The sequence below is a fragment of the Hemicordylus capensis genome, chromosome 1 (genome assembly GCF_027244095.1).
Source record: "Hemicordylus capensis ecotype Gifberg chromosome 1, rHemCap1.1.pri, whole genome shotgun sequence".
Lineage (NCBI taxonomy): Eukaryota > Metazoa > Chordata > Lepidosauria > Squamata > Cordylidae > Hemicordylus > Hemicordylus capensis.
Genome location: NC_069657.1, coordinates 241,034,219 through 241,053,923, shown reverse-complemented (window position 1 = coordinate 241,053,923; position 19,705 = coordinate 241,034,219). Strand labels below are relative to the sequence as shown.

The 19,705-nt window shown below is 41.9% G+C and overlaps 1 protein-coding gene across 22 annotated transcripts in view; it reads left to right on the top strand.

The window, feature by feature from the left end:
• The window catches only part of LOC128339534 (microtubule-associated protein 2-like), a 415,175-nt gene that overhangs the window by 71,852 nt on the left and 323,618 nt on the right, over positions 1-19,705 (top strand). For all 22 annotated transcript variants that reach the window (XM_053283640.1, XM_053283637.1, XM_053283635.1 and 19 more), the window contains one exon: positions 15,828-15,878. The gene's annotated coding sequence lies outside the window, so the exon portion shown is untranslated. The remainder of the gene's footprint in view (positions 1-15,827; positions 15,879-19,705) is intronic.

The following is a 19,705-nucleotide window of genomic DNA, read 5'->3' as shown; positions in this document are numbered from 1 at the left end:
GCGGCTTCTCCAAGGTTACAGGCAGGAATCTCTCTCAGCCCTATCTTGGAGATGCCAGGGAGGGAACTTGGAACCTTGATGTTCTTCCCAGAGCGGCAGCTCCATCCCCTAAGGGGAATATCTTACAGTGCTCACACATCAAGTCTCCCATTCATATGCAACCAGGGTGGACCCTGTTTAGCTAAGGGGACAAGTCATGCTTGCTACCTCCAGATCAGCTCTCCTCTCCATAGGGAGGAGATAGATACACACACACACACACACACACACACACACACACAATGCATACATACATATACATAGAGATGCACACATGCATGTGCATTCTTATACTAGTACCTGAGACCTGTCATTGTTTCATAAAGTTAAGGCATAATATATTTACAGTAATATAGAATTAGACTGTGGACCTGTTTGGGCTTCTACCCAGGCTCAGTTAGAGAATGGGTTTTTGGTTTGTGCATTTGCACAGTCCTTTCCGTTTTCATTCACCTTATTGCAGGAAGAAGGTGACAAGTACACTGGGAGATCCCATGCTAGTCTGAGCATAGGACATCCAAAATCAGTCTCCTTCTATGAGAATAAGTTTGGGGGAAGAAGCATGCCACCTGGTTGCCTATTCTCCGTCCCAGGTAGGGTAGAATATTGAACCCATATAAATGGGATCACTCAGTAGGTCCCATGATTAGCTAAGCTGGACTTGTCCTGCAAGTTCACTGGATACACCCAGTATCCTCTTATGAATATCGATTGTCTCAGTGGTCAGATGGAATATCGTTTTCCTCCAGTAATGAACAGGAACAAACTATTCCCCCCAAATTACTCTGAAATAATAAAAAGAATTCTGCTAATTTCCCTGAAAGTGAGGGCCAGTTCATATAGCCGGTGGCCTCCTCACAGGATCACCACATGGTAAGGATTGTCAGCTCTGACCAAAGCTCTTCCTGGAGATTTTCTGCCAAGACTTTTTCCATGCTATCAAGCCTTTAAGAAATCAGAGATTGTTTTAGGAGTCACCCAGAGATAAATGCCAATATCTGGAGACTCCAGGACAATCCTGGAGGGTTGGCCACCCTACCGCACAGGAGAGTGTGCAACTGCTGGCAAACTCATGAAGACCCAACCTGCAAAATATGGATCTGCTGTGCTGGTCTGTGATCGTAATAAAGGAATTGAACGGAATGGTGTGGAGCTGCTGATAGTGTGAATTAGTGTTGATAGTCCCCCAAGCAGGTGTTGACAAGTGGCGGCTATGACTTGCACAGTCGCCCTGACTCTCTTTCAAGCTGCTAAACTATATAAATAAGATGTGGCTTCCATGTTGAGGTGCTAGTTCATACAGTCATTGCCTCCGTACAGCCCTAGCTGGGTCGTGAGCCTGTTGACAAGCTCCAGAAGACTATTTGAGGGCTCCCCCAGTTATGTGAACCAGCCCGTATATATCCTCCTTTTAAAATCAGCATTTGCCTGTCTTAGCTTCAGGACATATATTGAATTGGTAAAAATCAAGACATTCTGCCTGTATTATTTTAAGTGTGTTTAGCTATGGCACATCTGTGTCTGACCCACAAAAATGGAATGCCCCATGGTAAAAATAGCTGAATCCTCTTTAGCTAGCTATAGTTTTCTAGAGATGTTTATCCAAAGGGGGCATATTCTCTAGCTGTTATTGCCCCCCTCCTGATTTGAAGATCAGCAGAGTGACAGTGGCATAAACTAAATGGCAACTGGAACATTCTGCCTGGATGGGAAAGTATAACACCACCAGGAGTGCCAGACAGAGGGAAGATTTAGGCTGCGAGCAACTGCAGTCCTCATCACCAGGCACTCTGATTGTCCTCCTGACTCTCCTTCCGGTAATAGGAGCTGAAGGCACTGGATAATTATCCTCTGCACATCCAGCCTGAATGCATTTTGGGGACATGCTAACAATAGGAAGAATCAGTGGAATAGCACTGCCGCAGCCTCATGTAAGCATTAATTTGAGCAAAATATCACATCACTTTTGATTTAGAGAAACAGCTTTATGTCCCTTTCTGCTGAGTATTCAGAATTAAGTCCTACTTAGGAAGAGAGAGATACTTCCACATAGGTTATCTCTTGTGAGAGTTTCTGTAATCACCATGAAATGCACATTGATGTTTGTTCTGTGAAAGAGTGGGTTTTGTTGCTGATGCTGCTGTCCTTGAAGTGAGGAGACAAGCTGTGTCATGAACATCATTGATGACCTCTGAGAAATGTTGAATCCACTCTGTTAGGTTTCTTTCCTGTACATTGAGAGGAATTGCACTAGAACAAATATTTTATTTTATTTTATTTTATTTATTTAAAATATTTCTATACTGCCTAAAACTTGCATCTCTGGGCGGCTTACAATTAAACATTGAAAACATCAAATCAATTAACAATTAAAATCATTAAAAACATTAAAAACCCAGTATTAAAAAATTTAAAACTATAAATCTAATTAAAAGCCTGGGTGAATAAATAAGTCTTCAGTGCCTTTTTAAAAGTTTCCAGAGATGGGGAGGCTCTTATTTTAACAAGGAGCGCATTCCAAAGTCCAGGGGCAGCAATGGAGAAGGCCCGTTCCTGAGTAGCCACCAAATGAGTTGGCGGCAACCACAGACGAACCTCTCCCGATGATTTTAACAAGTGGTGGGGCTCATGGCGAAACAGATATCTGACTGTCACATTGGGATTTTATTGGGTGAAATTACAGTGCACTCGGGGCTGAAGCAGATGTTCACACACAAATGCATGTAACAAGCCTCTGAGGGGCCTTCTTCCTACCCCTGAAATAACAAGATCAGGAAGGGCATATGTGAAACAGAAAAATGGGGAGGGGAAGCTAAATCCTTCCCCTGCCTTCAGCGTCTCTGCTTTAAATGATCTCCCCAGTCACTTTCCCACTTCTGTTGTTGTCCATTTTTAAATATTCTGTTAAAACAAAAAACCCGAAGGCAGCTTACAAAATGGTAAAACAAATTGCATCATAAAATACAAATAAAAAACAATACAGACTAAAATGGCAGCACTAAAAAGAAGTATTTCAAAAATCCCTTACTGCTATAGTTCTTTCCAGAACATGTGATGTGTGAATTATGCACATTATGGAATTCACACTACAAGATTTGGCGATCACTACTATCTTAGATTACTTTAAAAAGGGATTAGATTAATTCACGCAGAATATGTGTATTAGTGACTATTGGCCATAATACTTAAATACCATAATACCTAATACCATAATACCTAAATGGAACTGCCATTATTAGGTGCAGTATATCCTTTAAAATCATGTGCTGGTCTCATCTTTGTGCCCTGTTTGTGAGCTTTCCAGTGCTATCTAGCTGGCCACTGATCAAAACAGAACAAAAATGAACTAGATTTTTATATTTGTAGGCATTTTGATACAGACTTTGACAAATTTCTTTGGATCTAGTAGCCAGCACAAAAATTCAGGAGCCAAGCAATGGACAATTGACAATATTACTGGACTCAGTGATGGACATAGTGTAGGAGGAAGGCAAATGGGATTCTCTCTATCCCCTTTGGACAGGGCCGTCCCTAGGGGGTGCGGGGCTGGGGGCAAATCAGCATGTGTGGGGCCTCCTTAACATTCCATATCATTACAGAATCATACTGATTGATGACATACAGTGTAAATAGTGTGAGTGAGGTTTTTGGACATGTCCAACCTGCTTGGACATATAATGCATTTCTAAAGAAATAATAAAAAGCACAAACACATGCTTCACTACTCTAGCATAGTGCATAAATGAATGAATGGATGGATGAATGAATGAATAAATAAATAAATAAATAAATGTTGTTTGTTTGTTCCAGAAGGTTTTGTAATTTTTTGCCATGAAACAAGCAACTTATAGGAGTTTTTGGATGGGTTTTTAAAAAATATAAAAACCCCAACGATTTTTCCAATCCACTTCCATTTAAATATACATATTACTCCCACTCTGCCCTACATCTCTGCTCAATACCAAAGCCCTATGCTAAGTCATTCTAGGGCAGGTGATCTAAAGGCTAGGGCAGAAGGGGGGGCATTTTACTCTTTTTTTATGAAGGCAAAGGGCAGATTCTTCCCCATGGGGGTGGAATGATGGTCTAAGTGGGGGCTTCAGTTCCAGATATTTTTGTAATTTTCTGCCATGAAGCAAGCCACTTATAGGACTTTTGGGATGGGGTTTTTTAGATTAAAAAACAACAACCAAAAATTTGTCCAATCCACTTCAATTTAAATATACATATTCCTCCCACCCTCCCCTATATCTCTGCTCAATACCAAAGCCCTATGGCAAGCAAATCACTAAATATTCCATGTGTGGGGGGGAGATAAGCAGGAAATCACATCATACCTCCATTAAAAAGCCTGGGCTTGGCTGGGCAGAGGGTCTGCAGAGAGCTCTGGTGCTCGACATTCTCTGCCTGCCTGCTTACTTCTTTCCTGAGCTTCAGGCTTCAGGGAGGCCTGCCTCTCTGGAAGCCCCGCCCACCCACTGAACAGCTGAGAGGCGGGGAGAGAAGAGCTCTAGCAGTTTGCCAGGGAGCCTTTCAAGCTGCGCATAGACACAAAAGATCGGCTCTGGCTGGGCTGTTGGAAAAGATAAGTGGCTGGGACTGGGGGGTGGGGGAGAAGAGGGCAGGCTGCACTGTAGTGTGTCCAGAGCTGGGCCTGTGCCAGCATGGAGCTTGGGGCAATTGCCCCAGTCGCCCCACCCTACGGATGGCCCTGCCTTTGGAAGTAACATACCTAGAACAGAAACAGCTAACTGAGCAAGGAGGATTATTTTTATTTAGCAGGGAGAGAGCATCTGGCCCTATCCATCCCCAGCACAGCATCCCTCCAGTGGTTGTTGCTGATGACTATCTTATGTTTTTCTTTTAGAGCCCTTTGGGGACAGGGAGCCATTTTATTTATCTATTTATATCTATGTCAACCGCTTTGGGAACTTTTGTTGAAAAGCGATATATGAATATTCAGTGTATTGATATTCATATAACAGGGCTGCCTGGGAGAAATAAATGTTTTATTACATAATTTTGAATATCTTCATCTAGGCAACATGGCCCTCTGTCGTCTGGGATTCATCAAGCCCTGTGATACAGTGTTAAAAAGACGGCAGGATTGTTTTGAGAGCATTTCCAGCAAATGTAATGGTGTAAAGTATCTAGAATTGAAGTGGCTGCATTACGGGTTTTAGTCTGAGCCCACTGAGTGCATGAGGCTCCCATTATTGGCCATGGCAGATGAACTTCTCTCTTCCCATATGGAACTTTCTCTTGCCTTTATTACTGAGAGTAATGTGTTTATGCAGGGCTACTAGGGTTGCCAGTTCTTGAAATAAAAAAATCCAGGCACTTGAGAATGGAGCCCAGCGGTTTGTAACTGGCTCAAGGACAGAGGTCTTTGCAAAAACTTTTCATTGGTCTGAGATATACAACTGAAGTAAGGTGTACTGGAGGGTGGAACCACCTTCCCCATTTTTCTGAAAAGGGGGAAGAAAAACAGAAAAACAGAATAAAAATCACCCTCAAACTGGCCAGGTCAATTTTTTTTAATTAGTTAGCAGCCCTAAGGTTTTCATGCGTGGACTTGCACAAGTCCAGCATCAGTCAGGATGCTGGCCACTGTTTCCTACTCTTGCCTCCTCACACCCATGGGGAAAATGCACTCAAAATGGATTTTGCAAGGATCATAGTAGCATCCTGCCTTTTGTAGGTCCCACCTCCATTTGAGGCACCTTTAGTGAGTATGTGCAAAAGAGCGTTTTCCCCCATTGTGGTACCTGGATGTCAAACTAAGTCACTGCCCTGAGAGATCCATTTGGCACCATCCCTAATCTTATTGTGTGGTCTCTTGAAAACATTTTTGTTGCTGCAGGCATTCAACATGACTGGAAAGTGATTGCCTTTTCTGCCTATATGTGATTGTTTTAATTTATTAGAACATTTTACTCCAACACTTCAGTGAAAGTGGGCATGTCTTCCTTAGGCTCTCTCACTGATCAAATCACAACTAATAGAGGAGTGAAACAAGGATGTGTATTGTCCACTTTACTTCCCAATTTTTTTCATTAATGATATAGTTCAATTCATGGGATCTGAGAAATATTTCTTTCTGGCAGTCAGAGTGAAAGAAGAAGAAGAATTTCCATCTTATTAAATGCAGATATAATGGTCCTCCTTTCCTATACCGAAATAGGACTTTGAAGTTTATTGGCCAATTTGGAATTAAACTGCCAAAATTATGAAGCAACAATTAATTATGAAAAGATTAAGGTGATAACTTTTGGAAGTAGCTCCAAAAATCATAAATGGCAGAAAGAACAGATTTTGATGTACATTATCTGCACATACTGTTCGCTCCCTCTGGATCTTGGCAACCTCATAAACCCTATTACACTCAAGGCAGGTCAAAGAGTGAGAGGAGTTCTTAAATTCTGGAACACTGCTGCAGGAAGACAAGTCCATCCTATTTTGAATCTAATAAAAGCAAAGATTCATCCCCAGTTATTTAATGGATCAGAGTAGAGATGTGCACAAATCAATTTTTTTGATTCAGTTTTTGCCCAGATTGAATCACCCCGATTTGTTTTGTTTCTAAATCTGTCCCCCCCACTGAATCACTCCAGATTCAATTTGGATTTGATTTGATTTGGATTGATTCAGATCATTTATAAAGGTCCTAGGGGCACCAGATTTGTGTGGTGGGTAGGTCCCCATGGGTGCCACCTACCACCCAAATTTCAAGTCTGTGGGGCACATGGTTGATTTTTAATGTACAGTTGTTTGTGAAAGGTTTGTTTGTTTTATAATTTGATTCCCATATAATCAATTGTTAATTTTATCCTTACTGTATACACATTGTGGTGACTTATAAAGCACTAAAACAGCTGATGCAGGTGAACCCCATTTTCCATGGGGGTTCCATTTTGCACTACAACCGCAGATAATGGAACCACGGATAATGGGACTTTGTAGCAATGGGAATGTTTTTTTGTTTTTGTTCCTGGAGGCTGGAAAATGGGCATAAAAGAGAGGCCAAAAATGTGAAAAATTGTGAAATAAAGTGACCTACCATGCTCTGTGGATCTCAAGTAGGGATGTGCATGAACTGGCAGATGGCCAGTTCAGTGTGGGGGGGTACCTTTTAAGGGGCAGGGAGGGTGCTCTTATACGCACTCCCCACGTTTCCTCTGCTGGTGCTGTGTCCAAAATTCCTGGTGCAGCATGCCCTCTTGCCACCCCAGTCAGTGTTTGCTTGTATGTTTGACATGCACACACGCACTGGCCACTTCCAGTCTGACGCTGACCAGGACGGCAAGAGGGCACACTGCTGCCCTGCGCCAGCAATTTTGGACACAGTGCCAGTGGGGGGAACGTGGTGTGGTGTGGTGTAAGAGCACCCTCCCTGCTCCTTAAAGGGAACCTCTCTGCCACCAAACCAACCAGACCACTGGTCTGGTTCGGAGATCTAGAAAAGGACCTCCAAAGAGGTTTGTGCACATCCCTAGTCTCCAGGTGTCCAGGAATGCCCCACCCCCAAATCAGTCCCCCATTTTTTGACAGAAAATTGCAGATTCCCCCCCCATAAATGAGCCGCAAAATGGCTCATTTTTTCAAAATGATGACACCATGGATACTGAAATTAACCCTTTAAACCCCCCCCATATGCAGAGGTCGGGTGCAGTGTTCCCTCTAACACAGATTCCCAGATGTTGTATTTCAACTCCCATAATCCCCAAGCACATCATGGGGATTATGGGATTTGCAGTTACAACATCTAGGAATCCCTGTTAGAGGGAACACTGGTTGGGTGTCAATTACCCAACCATGGATAAGTCGGATCTGTGGATAGCGAGATTTGCCTGTACTGGATTTTTAAATCTGCCAATCTGTTCATTTGCTCTAGTAGTTCTTGTTGTTAAAATTGTTGACAGATTTTAAATCTAATTTGTTAGCTTCCTTGAGTGCTTCTGTTGAATGAGAAAGATGGGATAAAAATCTACTTACAAATAAAAGCAAATACAATTATAAACTGTTGTGCAAAGTACAAGCACGGGGCTTCTTTTTTCCACTATGAACTCATTGGCATTTTGCCATAAACTATAACATGTGCATATTCTGTCACTGGACTGTAGACACCATACAAAAGACATTATTTGCTGTTGAAAATGTAAATTAGTGGTTTGAAGCACATAGAGCCGGGTCTCACGATCAGTGGAGCTGCGGGGAGAGTTAAGCCCACTCTCCCTGCAGACGATCAGGGCAGGAGCCCTGGGCGGCCGGATCGGCCGCCCACACAATTGCCGGCTTCGTGACGGAGCCATCGGGGGCTGGGGAGCGAGCGGGGCATACTGGGGAGACCCCCAGAGCTGGGAGGTGACTTTTGCCTTCCCTCCGGATGTCTACTCAGGAGTAACCGTGGTGCGGAGCCGTGCCGCAGCTACTCACGATCTGTAAAACCAGGTTTGCGGAGTGCTCGCTCCGCAAACCTGGTTTTAGGGTAGGGGTAGTTAGGTGGATTACCCACCTAGGAACCACTGGGCTCACAGCTGAGCCTGGTGGTTCACACAATGAGGCGAAATCGGGCTAGCAGAGGCTAGCCCGATTTCATCCCATGGTGCGAATAGCCTCGTATGCTATTATATCCCCCAAATCTTCACTTACTCATTTCTTTCATTTGTCCCCTTAACCCCATGAGGTAGGCCACTGTTCTATTTTATAACAGTAGGCTGAGAGATGGTGATATGTTCAAGGCAGACTGAGGAGTGCTTGTCTGCTACAATCAGACCAAAATCTATAATTATCCAAGATAGTGGTTTACAAACTTTGATGGGTAGTGTACCCCTTCCAAGATCTCAGAGAACTGCAAGTACCTTCAACTTAAATAAATAAATAAATAAATAAATAAATAAATAAAAATATGAAAGAGTCCTGCTGCAAAAACTTTTTAAAATCTTGCATTTTACGTAGAACAGAGAGGCTGGGCTACAGGGAACTATAGGGTACTCCAGTGAAAGCCCTCAGGTGCCTGGGATACACAAACCGCTGTTGGGAAATAGCCACATTGGTTTTATGGCAGTTTCCTAATCACATGTACAGGCAAACCTCATTATACGTGGCACCGGCATTTGCTGTTCTGCGTATGTATGGGCAGGCAATTGACACCCGAACTCTGTGTCCATGGTTAAAATATGGTTAATTTCCACATATGTCGTGGTGGCTGGAAATTACTTCCAAAGTGATTTCCATTTTGATGAAAGGAACCATGTTGTGGCTGATTTTTTGCCAACAAATTGAAGAATTGGGAGGGGGTGGGCATTGCTGGACATCTGAAGACCCAAAGAGCATGGTATGGTGCTTGGTTTCTCTTCTTTCTCATAGCTGTTTTTAGCCTTTTTTTAAGCCTCCAGGAACCTGACCCCTCATTCCCATTGCCTCAATGCCACAATCCATGGTTTTGTTATCCGCAGTTGTAGCTGGGAACAGAAACCCCACAGATAATGTGGTTCACCTGTATGTTGTGTATTTGGGTTCATGCACAAGAAAAATTGTGCATTTCTAGATATCCTGGATATTTTGCATGAATAGGAATGCTAGGCAAGCCAATAATCATAATCCACTTTATCTGTTATACTATTATTTTTAATTAGAAGGCTCTTCTTGCTATGCAAGATAATTGAACAGTTTATTCATATTAAAATTTATTTTTCTTATTAAATCCAGTAATTAAAAATTAAGCCTTCAGTATTAATACAGTATGAAAAGCCAAAAGTCACTTAACCTTTTGTTTAGACTTTAGATCTGTTACAAAAAATACTATGAATAAACAGCACAAATAATGGGGACATACACATGAATATGGTAAGCATTACTGTACATGGATGTTTATTACTTCCACTTTACTTCTGTAAGGCCTATATGATATGCTTCCCTGGGTCAAAAGTAGAATTTTATTTCAGGATACTTAGTGATGTAAAAGAATCATTTATTAAGCAAAACAGTGAGGCTGTTCACACGCACATGCAAAACTGGGCTAAGGGACCCCAGCCTGGTTATGCACGCCCATGTGCACCACTGGGATCGGGGCTGGTCCGGGTGGTACCATGGTGGTAAACTCGCCAATGAAGTCTCCCTTTTAAATGAGGTTAAGGGAGCAAGCGTTTCTTTAACCTCGTTTTCACAATCATCTGTCAGCCGCGGCTGCAAACAGCTACAGCTAGCAGACTCTGGGAGGGGAGGGGGGATCCCCATGATGTACTATTGATGTGCACAGACCGGTCCGGAGGCCATTCTACAGGCCTCCGGACCAGTCCGTTCTTGGGGCGGTTTGAGTTTTGCACGCTGCCGTGGGGGTTCCTTTAAGGGTGGGGAGAGGGTGTACTTACCCCTCCCACCACTTTTCCCCCACGGGCGTGCGTTTTTTAGGAAGCATTTGGAGCAGCAGGATACCTCCCTGCCGCCCCTTCCCCCTCTTGGCTGCAAAAGGCTTCAGAAAGCCTTTTGAGCATGCGCACGTTGCAGTTCAGAGCTGCCGGCAGTAGCCAGTGCCTGTCAGGGTGGGCAGTCCACCTGCCCAGGGAAAGAGGAATAGTCGTCTGCGGGGAGGTAAGCTCTTTAGGGCTTCCTCCCTGCAAACCCTGTAGCCCTTTCTCACTGCTTGTGAGAAAGGGCTCAGCATATTGAGCCTAGCATTTTAGAAGTTAAAAACTGATAGAATTGTATTTATTAGCATTGCCATTTTATTATTATTGAGCGGCTGGAATCCAAAGAACAACACAGCTAAGAGGTCTTTGTCTTTGTATTTCTCAAAGAAGTGACTGCTTACTAACCTTCTTTGAAATTGGGTGGCTGATGTCTTGACTAAGGAAGCACCAGTGCAACAGGAGAAGAACTGGTGCTTCTGAAGAGTTCCAGTCTAATATTGCACGTGTGTGTGTGTGTGCGCATGAGAGAGACAGACAGACAGAGGATGAATTTCAACAACCTCCTCTTCTCCTGGAAGCCCTCTGGGTCACCCAAAAATATGTGACTGTAAGCTGAGCAACGCTCAGAGACATATATATTTTGGGCTGGCACAGAGCACTGCCTGAGGAAGGGAAGGTTGCCAGAATTTGCCCCCACCACTGAGTCTGCAGTGGCGCTGGGTTAGTTGAACTTTTCAGAAACACCGCTGCTTCTCTTGTTGCTTTGTTAGGATATCAAGACAGTGAACTTTCAAAAGCAGTTTGTGATGTGGCAAGGCAGTCTGATGCTCAAAGGAAAAAAAAATTCCACTGTGCCTACTGTAACTAAAATTGCTGTTTGGATACCAGCCAGGATTTCTTGAAATGCCTGCAGTAACTGCACATGGTATGACAATCAAAATAGACCTATAAACCTGGGCTCAAGTTTACAGTCGTAGAAGGGGACTAGGGATAGAGGTAGCCACTGTACTCTAAGCAAGTCTGCTCCTGTACACGATGTTTCCTGCTCTGTATTAAGGCTAAGCAAAGCATTTACTGTCTGTAGGAGATGATGATAATGTCACATTCTGCCTTTAAAGAGGGGTGTTAATCATTAACAGCAAAAACGGTGTTTTCTGCTACCTTAAAAACAAACACATGTATTGTAACATAAGACCACAAAAATATCAGATACAATAAATTTGTTAGACTTCATGTTCAAGCTCCCACAACACTCTGTTGCGTACATATTCCATATTATGCGAGTTGGTAGCCACTGGGTTCAGTTTGACCAATAGGGTAACCAAAGGGAAAAACTGCTAACCACGAGCTTCCGAGGCTAAAGATGGGTATTGCTCTGAAGGAATTCCAGTGTTGCTTCAACATCTGTGGCAAATGCCCCAATTCCCCCACATCTTCCCCACCTTTTTGTGTCACATTCTCAGGGTCTGTTGTTGGTCCCCTGCTTCAATATATTTTGAGAGTTTTACATCTTAGCCATTTGCTTCTCAGCTCGATTTCCTTGGCTTGAATTCTTTATTGTGATTTCATTTTGGATTGCCAGTGAATTGCCTTTTTTTGGATTGCCTTTTTCCATTTTCCTCATGTGGGGGGGAAAACAACCACCCTTAAATTTCTCCCCTCTTGCCTTTCATGACATTTTTTGGCTCTGCTGCCGAACCACAATTACATCCTTTTGGGCTTGCTTCTGCCTTTTCTAATCTGTGGTATACATTTTTTTATTATCCTCTATTATAGCTTTTAAAATATTCTCCAAGCTTCTTGAAGGGATTTGACCCTCATAACTGTGCCCTTCAGCTGCCTTTTAACTAATCCTTTCATGTTTGAGAAATTCTCCCTTTTGAAATTAAATATGGTTGGATTTTCAGGGCAATTATCCATTCTCAAATATATATAATATATAAAAATAATCTCTCTTCCCATAACCAACAACAAGGAAACCCCTCTGTGTTCACAGATGGATTATCTCCTCTGTGCTTTAAGAGAATACCTGCTAAAAGTGATACTTTCCAAGAACAGTTTTTACAGCTTTCTTTAAGGCTAATGTGTATTGGATCAGCTCCTCTGATTCATTTAGTAAATGGTTATGACCAGAGAGAATTCACGAATTAATAGCTATATCAAGAAACATAGATTATATGGGTAAAACCTTATATTGGTGATTCTCTCTCTCTCTCTCTCTCTCTCTCTCTCTCTCTCTCTCTCTCTCTCTCATTCAAACTCCTTAAAACGGTGGTCAATATCTAGAATTAATATCTAGGATTAATTAATATCTAGAAGCATGCAGGTAGCAATGCTGCATGTGTGCTGGTGAGTAGTGTATGCACATTTGTGTCCATTTCGTCTTCCCTCTGAAGATGCTTTGACTTACAAAAATACATCCCTGAGGGCTGTGCTGCCCACAGGAACATATTTTCAGGAGTCACAGTTGGCTTCAAAGGGAAGAGAGATTGCAGAAAATGGCTTGTTTTCTGTAGTTCATGCTACATTACTTGCACACACACTTTGTTAGTCTGAATATCGGCCAGTGTCATTTGACTGCTTGATCATTGTCCCCCTTTTTTTTTTTTTTTTGGTCCATCTAAGATATTTCAGGAAAGTAAGTAATCCTTCAGTTGGGATTTGGCCTACAGCTATCAAGATGCCTTCCTTAAAGACATATTACACATGACATTAGTCATGTCATTGGTGTGTGTGTGTGTGTGTGTGTGTGTGTGTGTGTGTGTGTGTGTGTGTGGTCCCCCACCCCCAAGTGGAAATAGCCAATCCAGATCTGGCTGCAGAAAAGGGGGATTTTTGTTTAATGCCATGCTTTTTAAATGCCACTCGAGATGGCATCCACACATGCTCAGATGCCATTTCTGTGCTGACGCTGCCTGCGAGCTGCTGGGAGGAGCCCTGCAGCCGCATGCAGGCCATTTAATCCAACAGTGCCGTGCTGGGGCGGTGGAGGGTAGCACAGGGGGCATGGAGGGGCAGGTAAGATCTGCCTCCCTCCTTTTAAAGCACCCGCTTGCCCCCACCGAAATAATTCTGTGGGGGCAGCTCAAAGCATTTCGGCGCCTCGACATAGAGACGTCGAAATGCTTTGTGCACGTGTCCGTAGTATATATGTACAATGTAAGGTCTGAATAGGGCTGGAGGCAGTTAAATAATCAGTTGCTGAGACTGGAGAGTGACCAGTGCAATTCAAGCCCTTGGACAGGGTTCACGGAACTGCCTGCATTTTGCAGTTAATTAAACCAGCAAAAGGCTCTTAGGAGCTAATTTGATCACAGAGAAATTGAACTGGAAGAGCTGTAAAACTTCACATTGAGTGCTTTTACTCATGTTAGATTTGTGGCCTAATAAAACATTTATTTGTACTATCTCCACATGTAAAGAGGCATATGTTGTGGCTATGGACTTTCTTCATACCGATTCTTCAGAACACGGAAACCTAAGAAAACCACTTTTAAGGAAAATAAAATCTTATCTATGAATAGTGTTTAGGTAAACTACATTGCAAACTGCCTCTGTTGGATGTATCAAAGTCTGAAATAATTGTAACCATAAAATAAATGTTATACAAGTACTCACTATTGCATCTGATTCTAATTTTAAGTATGCAACTCTGAAATAAAAGTCAATCCTTTTTTAATTTATTTATTTTACATTTTATGTCCCGATCTTCCTCCAAGGAGCCAAGAGCAGTCTACTACATACTTAAGTTTCTCCTCACAACAACCCTGTGAAGTAGGTTAGGAGGAGAGAGAAGTGACTGGCCCAGAGTCACCCAGCACGTCTCATGGCTGAATGGAGATTTGAACTTGGGTCTCCCTGGTCCTAGTCCAGCACTCTAACCACTACACCATGCTGGCTCTCTCTAGTCCTTCTAAACAGCAGGACTAAAATGCAATATTCTATATAAATAAAATCAAATTTTAGTTTAGAGTGTTAGTTGAGGTGAGAGATTTTACTAGCATGGAACCAATGATAAATGTTCCTTTAACATTATATATCAGGGACCAAGATTTCCAGTTCTACAAGGCTGCATTTTCAAGAAAGGTAGAGCTCCAGCACTTCTTTTACAAAGTACTGGCCAACTCTTCCGTAGCTGTGCATACCACGGAATCAGTGTCTCACCGCGTAAGGAGAGTGACTCACCAGGGCTTGGAAAAGGCCCTTAGGAAATATCCTCCACTCATAAATTTTGTTGTTGCAACAAACCATTTTGTGATTCTCATCTGTATACACAGCAAGAAGCAAGCAGACTTGGGCTGCTTTTTGCTATTTATATTAAAAAGTACTGCACTGAGGATTATCTTTCTTTGATAGCCTCAGCCAAGTGGTCACATAATCTCCTTCGCTCTGATAAATTAAAAATTAGAAACGTAGCTGCCTTTGCATCTTCTTCTCCCCTCCAAATTCACATATAACTCATAATGTTAATGACTGATGTTTTGTGTAGGCAAGAAGATAAATGCAAGAAAGTAATATGGCAGGGTGTGTCTTTCAAAAACACCTGCCATTCAATTAGTACATTTGTTTTTTGTTTTTTTTAAGCCAACATACTTTAATTGTTTTGTAGTGAATCAGAAACACTGGCATTGACAGTATTTATTACAGCAAGACTCTTCTCAGTTTTGCAGTGGGTGTCGGCTTCAGGCTGACTGAGTCAATGTTGTGATTCTTAATAATTGCTGGAGCCTCTGAGATCACTGAAAAAACCAAAATTGATTATGTGACTAAATGGTGTATTTTCCTACTCTGTATTTTGCTTTTGAACCCAGAACCACATTATCTGGATTGTGCCAAATTCAAAGGGTTTTTTTTTAAACAATAAAGTTTCCATTCTTGAGAATATGAGTGAAAATATAGCAGTAGCATTGTGCAGCGACTCTGTTCTTGTGTTGGGGAAAGACCATAGTTTAGAGGTAGAGCCCATAATTGGAAAGAAGGAGGTCCAGATTCAGGAGTTTTGAACGTCATATTAATATTATGCTAACTGCAAAATTTGAGGTTTTCCTTCACAATTCCATTTTTGTTAAATAGTGAACTAGAACCTGACCAGAGAATTTGCATGAAATGATACCCTCTTGTTGGTAAAGTAGCACTGCAGACGAAGATTGGGGTCTTCGTGTTTGTTAGTTACAACATTCAGCTAGATGAAAATAGCATGAAAAGTTGGCACGTTGATACGAAGCATCTGTAGTGCCAGCATAAGGTTGGGATGTTCTTTTAGTATAGCTATATTTTCCCTTAATCGCTTATGTGCTGTCTCAGCAAAACTGAAAAGTGAATTGTATGAGCATTTTTAGTTTCTAACCTAAGATTTGCCTTCTTCTTCTTTTTTAGACTGTAAAAATCTGAGCTGAGGTATCCACTGGCAGACGGATCTACCAAAAGGTATACTTTTTTTGTTTTCTGGGTCTGAGCCCCACTCCTGCGCAATATAAATTACAGTTGAGGGGCCTAATTGATGGAAATGATCTCTCTGGCACATTTCCACATGATTCCCCCCCCCCCAATACATTCAGTTCTACATTCAGAAATGAGGATGTGGATATTGTTTAGTATTCCAGCATCTTGCTAAAATACATCCTTCCTGTATCTGGATGAGAAAGAAATACTGTGGTAAAGCCATTCCCTCATAACAAAAACATGTAAGTTCTCACAGAAGAGTAGTGTATTAGAATTTAGAGTAGAGATGAATTTGGAGAATTTTGCATTAATCTGTAGAAATAGAATGAATAATAGGCCATAACATAGGGTTATGGTAACGATGAATGAGAGAAGGTATAATGGTTTTCCACACTGACTCTTATGAATGGGGAGCATTCTCAAGCTAAATGCATAGGATAGATATTTTAGATTCCTATTTAACTTGTAACTAATCATCTGTCTGTTTCATATTACTAAGAGATGACTTATATTAAAAAAACCAAAAAATCTTGGGACATTCCTGCTTTACAGCAATAAAGTAAGGGATATCCAAAGCTTTCACACAACTTCAATGTGCATTTTTACTCCCCATAAGAATGCTGCTTCAGGCTTCCACACTGCTTCCTAATGTGATCTTAGCTTCTTCTGCACACACGCCAAGCAGGAACCTTGCACGATTTTCACAGTGCTGCCTGCCAGCCAGCTCCTGCATTCCAAGAAGAACACACACCCCTTTGCCAGTTGCCACAAAAGCAGTAGAGTAATGGAAAGGGACAAGTTTTTCTCAGAATGCAAGAGCTGATTCGCAGTCAGCGCTGTGAAAATCATGTGAGATCCATTCCTTGGTGTGTGTACAGAGTATAAGAACATGCTAGGAATTAGTGCAGAAGCCTGCTTGGTGTAAGTATGGGGAGTAAGATTGTTTTTAGAACTTTCATGAAAGCTTGTTATCCCTCCATTTATTGCTTTATTGAAGTGACATAGGAATGTGCCATTTCATGATGCATAGATAAATATGTTTTTAAATGTCTGCTCACGTAAAAAGAAGGTTTGGCCTAACTCTCTCCCCACGTTGCAAGGTTTGTTTTTGTGTGTGCATGTGGGGGAACAAAGATCTAGTTTCTCCTACCTGTATTTTGAAGTGACAATTTCAGGAGGTTGATACCATGAGCTTCTGAATTTGCACAAAACCAGAAAGAAAATGATGGCTAATGTGGGAGCGCCTTACTGAGAGTTGCATGTGTATTTAAATTAAATACTAAGCATGTTGTTGACTCAGCCTAATAGTGGGTGGGTGGTGGAATGGGTCAGAAACTTTAAAGAAAACAAAACTCTCACAATGATTTTGCTGATTTTTTTTTTAAACAGAAAGCTTTTGCTTTCAGAAAGACCTTATTTTACTGACAGCCTCAATTAAACACATGAAAAGGCTTGGCATGCTGAGCAAAATGCTGTAGCTGGTGCCCAAAACATAGCATGTCACTGTTACCATTTATCAAATTTTGGCATAGTCGCTGCCAAGAACATTTTCCACAAAAAGGAGCTGGCAGACATGTCTGTTAACTGCAAGAGGGGATTGATTTGCTCAGGGTCCTGACCTTTATTTGTCCAACTTTCTACTGAAGTTTATTTGAGAATATACTCCTAAGAATCAGAAGCACTACTAGCAAAGCAAATTTGTTGATCTCCGTTGAGTGTTTTGGCACAAACTCACTTTAACTCTAGTTATTTGAGTCATATTAAGGGAACTTTCAGGCATAGCTTTGAGGAGGGAGCTCTCACTTCCTTGGAATGAACTTGATTCCATTGTCACTAAAGAAGATGGTTGAGTGAAGCACTAACATGCTCTGTAAACAACTGCCCTGCACTCATTGCACCAGCTAGAAAGTTGGGGTGGCTTGAGTTTGGTTGAAATATTGAAGTACTTTGAAAAGTATGCTAATTTTCAGCTGACATGTTACAAGATTATAATTCTCCCATGGTCTCCTAAGGTCATAGTTTTCTCGTTGCTTTGAACCTGGCTTTCTTTTTTTACTGTAGTACTGGCTTTTAAAATGCTTCTGTAAAACATGGGTATGGGTTATGGATAAACATGATGATGGAGCAGACTCTCAGCTTTTACTTTTTTTTTTTTTTTTTGGCAGCTCAGTACCTATATGTCCTTCACTGGAGGAATTTTCTTCCATCCGTGGTACAGTGTCTAGTCCTATACAGTATGCCGTACACTTCTTAAAAAACAAACATTTACGGAAATTGAGAGTTAGTATTACATTCTTTTTTTTACAACCTCGTTATTCGCAGAACCGTTATCTGTGGTTCCAGATATCCGTGGGTGTCTAATTGACACCTGTTTTCATTATATGTGGATACTAAAGGGTTAAAACCCACATATACATAGTTTCTAGAGGGCTGGAAGTAATCGTGGAGGTAACCTCTTGTCACCATTTTGTGAGGAGGAGCCATTTTGTGGCTCATTTCTTTAAAAAGAAAAACCCACCCCCTTTTTGAGAGCATTCCTAAGCACATGGGAGCACAGTGCAGTAAACAGTTTACATTATTTTTTGCTTTTTGGGGGGGAGCTGTTTTTAACGGTTTCTTGTTTCCATTCTGGAACCTAACCCCCCTTTTCTCACAGGCATAATGCCTTGTTACTCACGGTAGTAGGCAAGGAATGGAACCCCCACAAGTAAGGAGCTTTGCCTATATTGTACAAATCTCTAATATAACAAAAGAGAGAAACCAAGCATGTTGTAGCTTGAGAAAGATAGTACCAATAGTTGGGTGTCACCTAGATTAGCCTAGCAAATCATTCCAAAGGGGCTGATAAGAACTTGTTAATATGAGTTAATGTAAGTAATAAATGGGTACCAGGTGAAGTAAAACTTTTCTGGTTTTTTTCCATCCCTTAGAAATTCTGAGTTGGTGCATAAGCTTTTCTGACAAAACAATAAGCCACAATCCTTGAGTTTATAGACCAGGCCAGTATAGACTTCTAGTGAAGGATGATCTCAGGTCTGGCAGTCACAATAAAGAAAGTGATAAAGTCCTTATGCAATAAATTCAGTGAAGAGCCCAGAAAAAAATTGCCAAGGGGGTATTGAGCACTTCTAAATGCCAATTTCAAACACGTTCAGCACTGATTTCAACGGAGGAAGTTGCTGTTTGAATACATCACACACGTTGAAATCCAAGCTTTTCTGGCACAAATGGCTTCCCAATCCACTATAAGTAGATAAAAACAAACAAACATCTGGTTTTCCTGTACTGAATGCATAACTCCACTTATGGCCTCTCAGCCACTGCTGCCATGGTTGCCTCAAGTGCTGTCTCTGTTCCTCCCTCCCTTCCCCTTGCTGAGATCAGTGTGATTACCTTCTCTGGGTGTGCGTGGGAGAGGTTGCTCTCTCTCATCCACCCCTGCCCACTTCTAGCCCTTTTCTGTCCCCCTCCTTCCCCTTCTCCTGCTGAGGCTGCCGCTGTAGGTGGTTTCCACATTCACGCACACGGCGCACGTGTATACAGCTCATGCTTCCTCTGGATTAAATAAAGTGCATGAGCTGATCAATCCTGCCACAACAAACCCTCTTGTTTAGAAAAGCTTGCCTTTGGGTCTGGCAGAAGAGGATGCTTCATAACTTTAGATATTGCCCTATACACTTTTGGTCTCACGTAGTGACTCGCATTCACTTCCCATTACAAATGGAAGAAAGAGCCTCTAATTTGACATCCCCTTCAGATTGCCTAACTTGTTTACACATAGAATGTGATTGTGGGAGGGGGATTCCACTGTG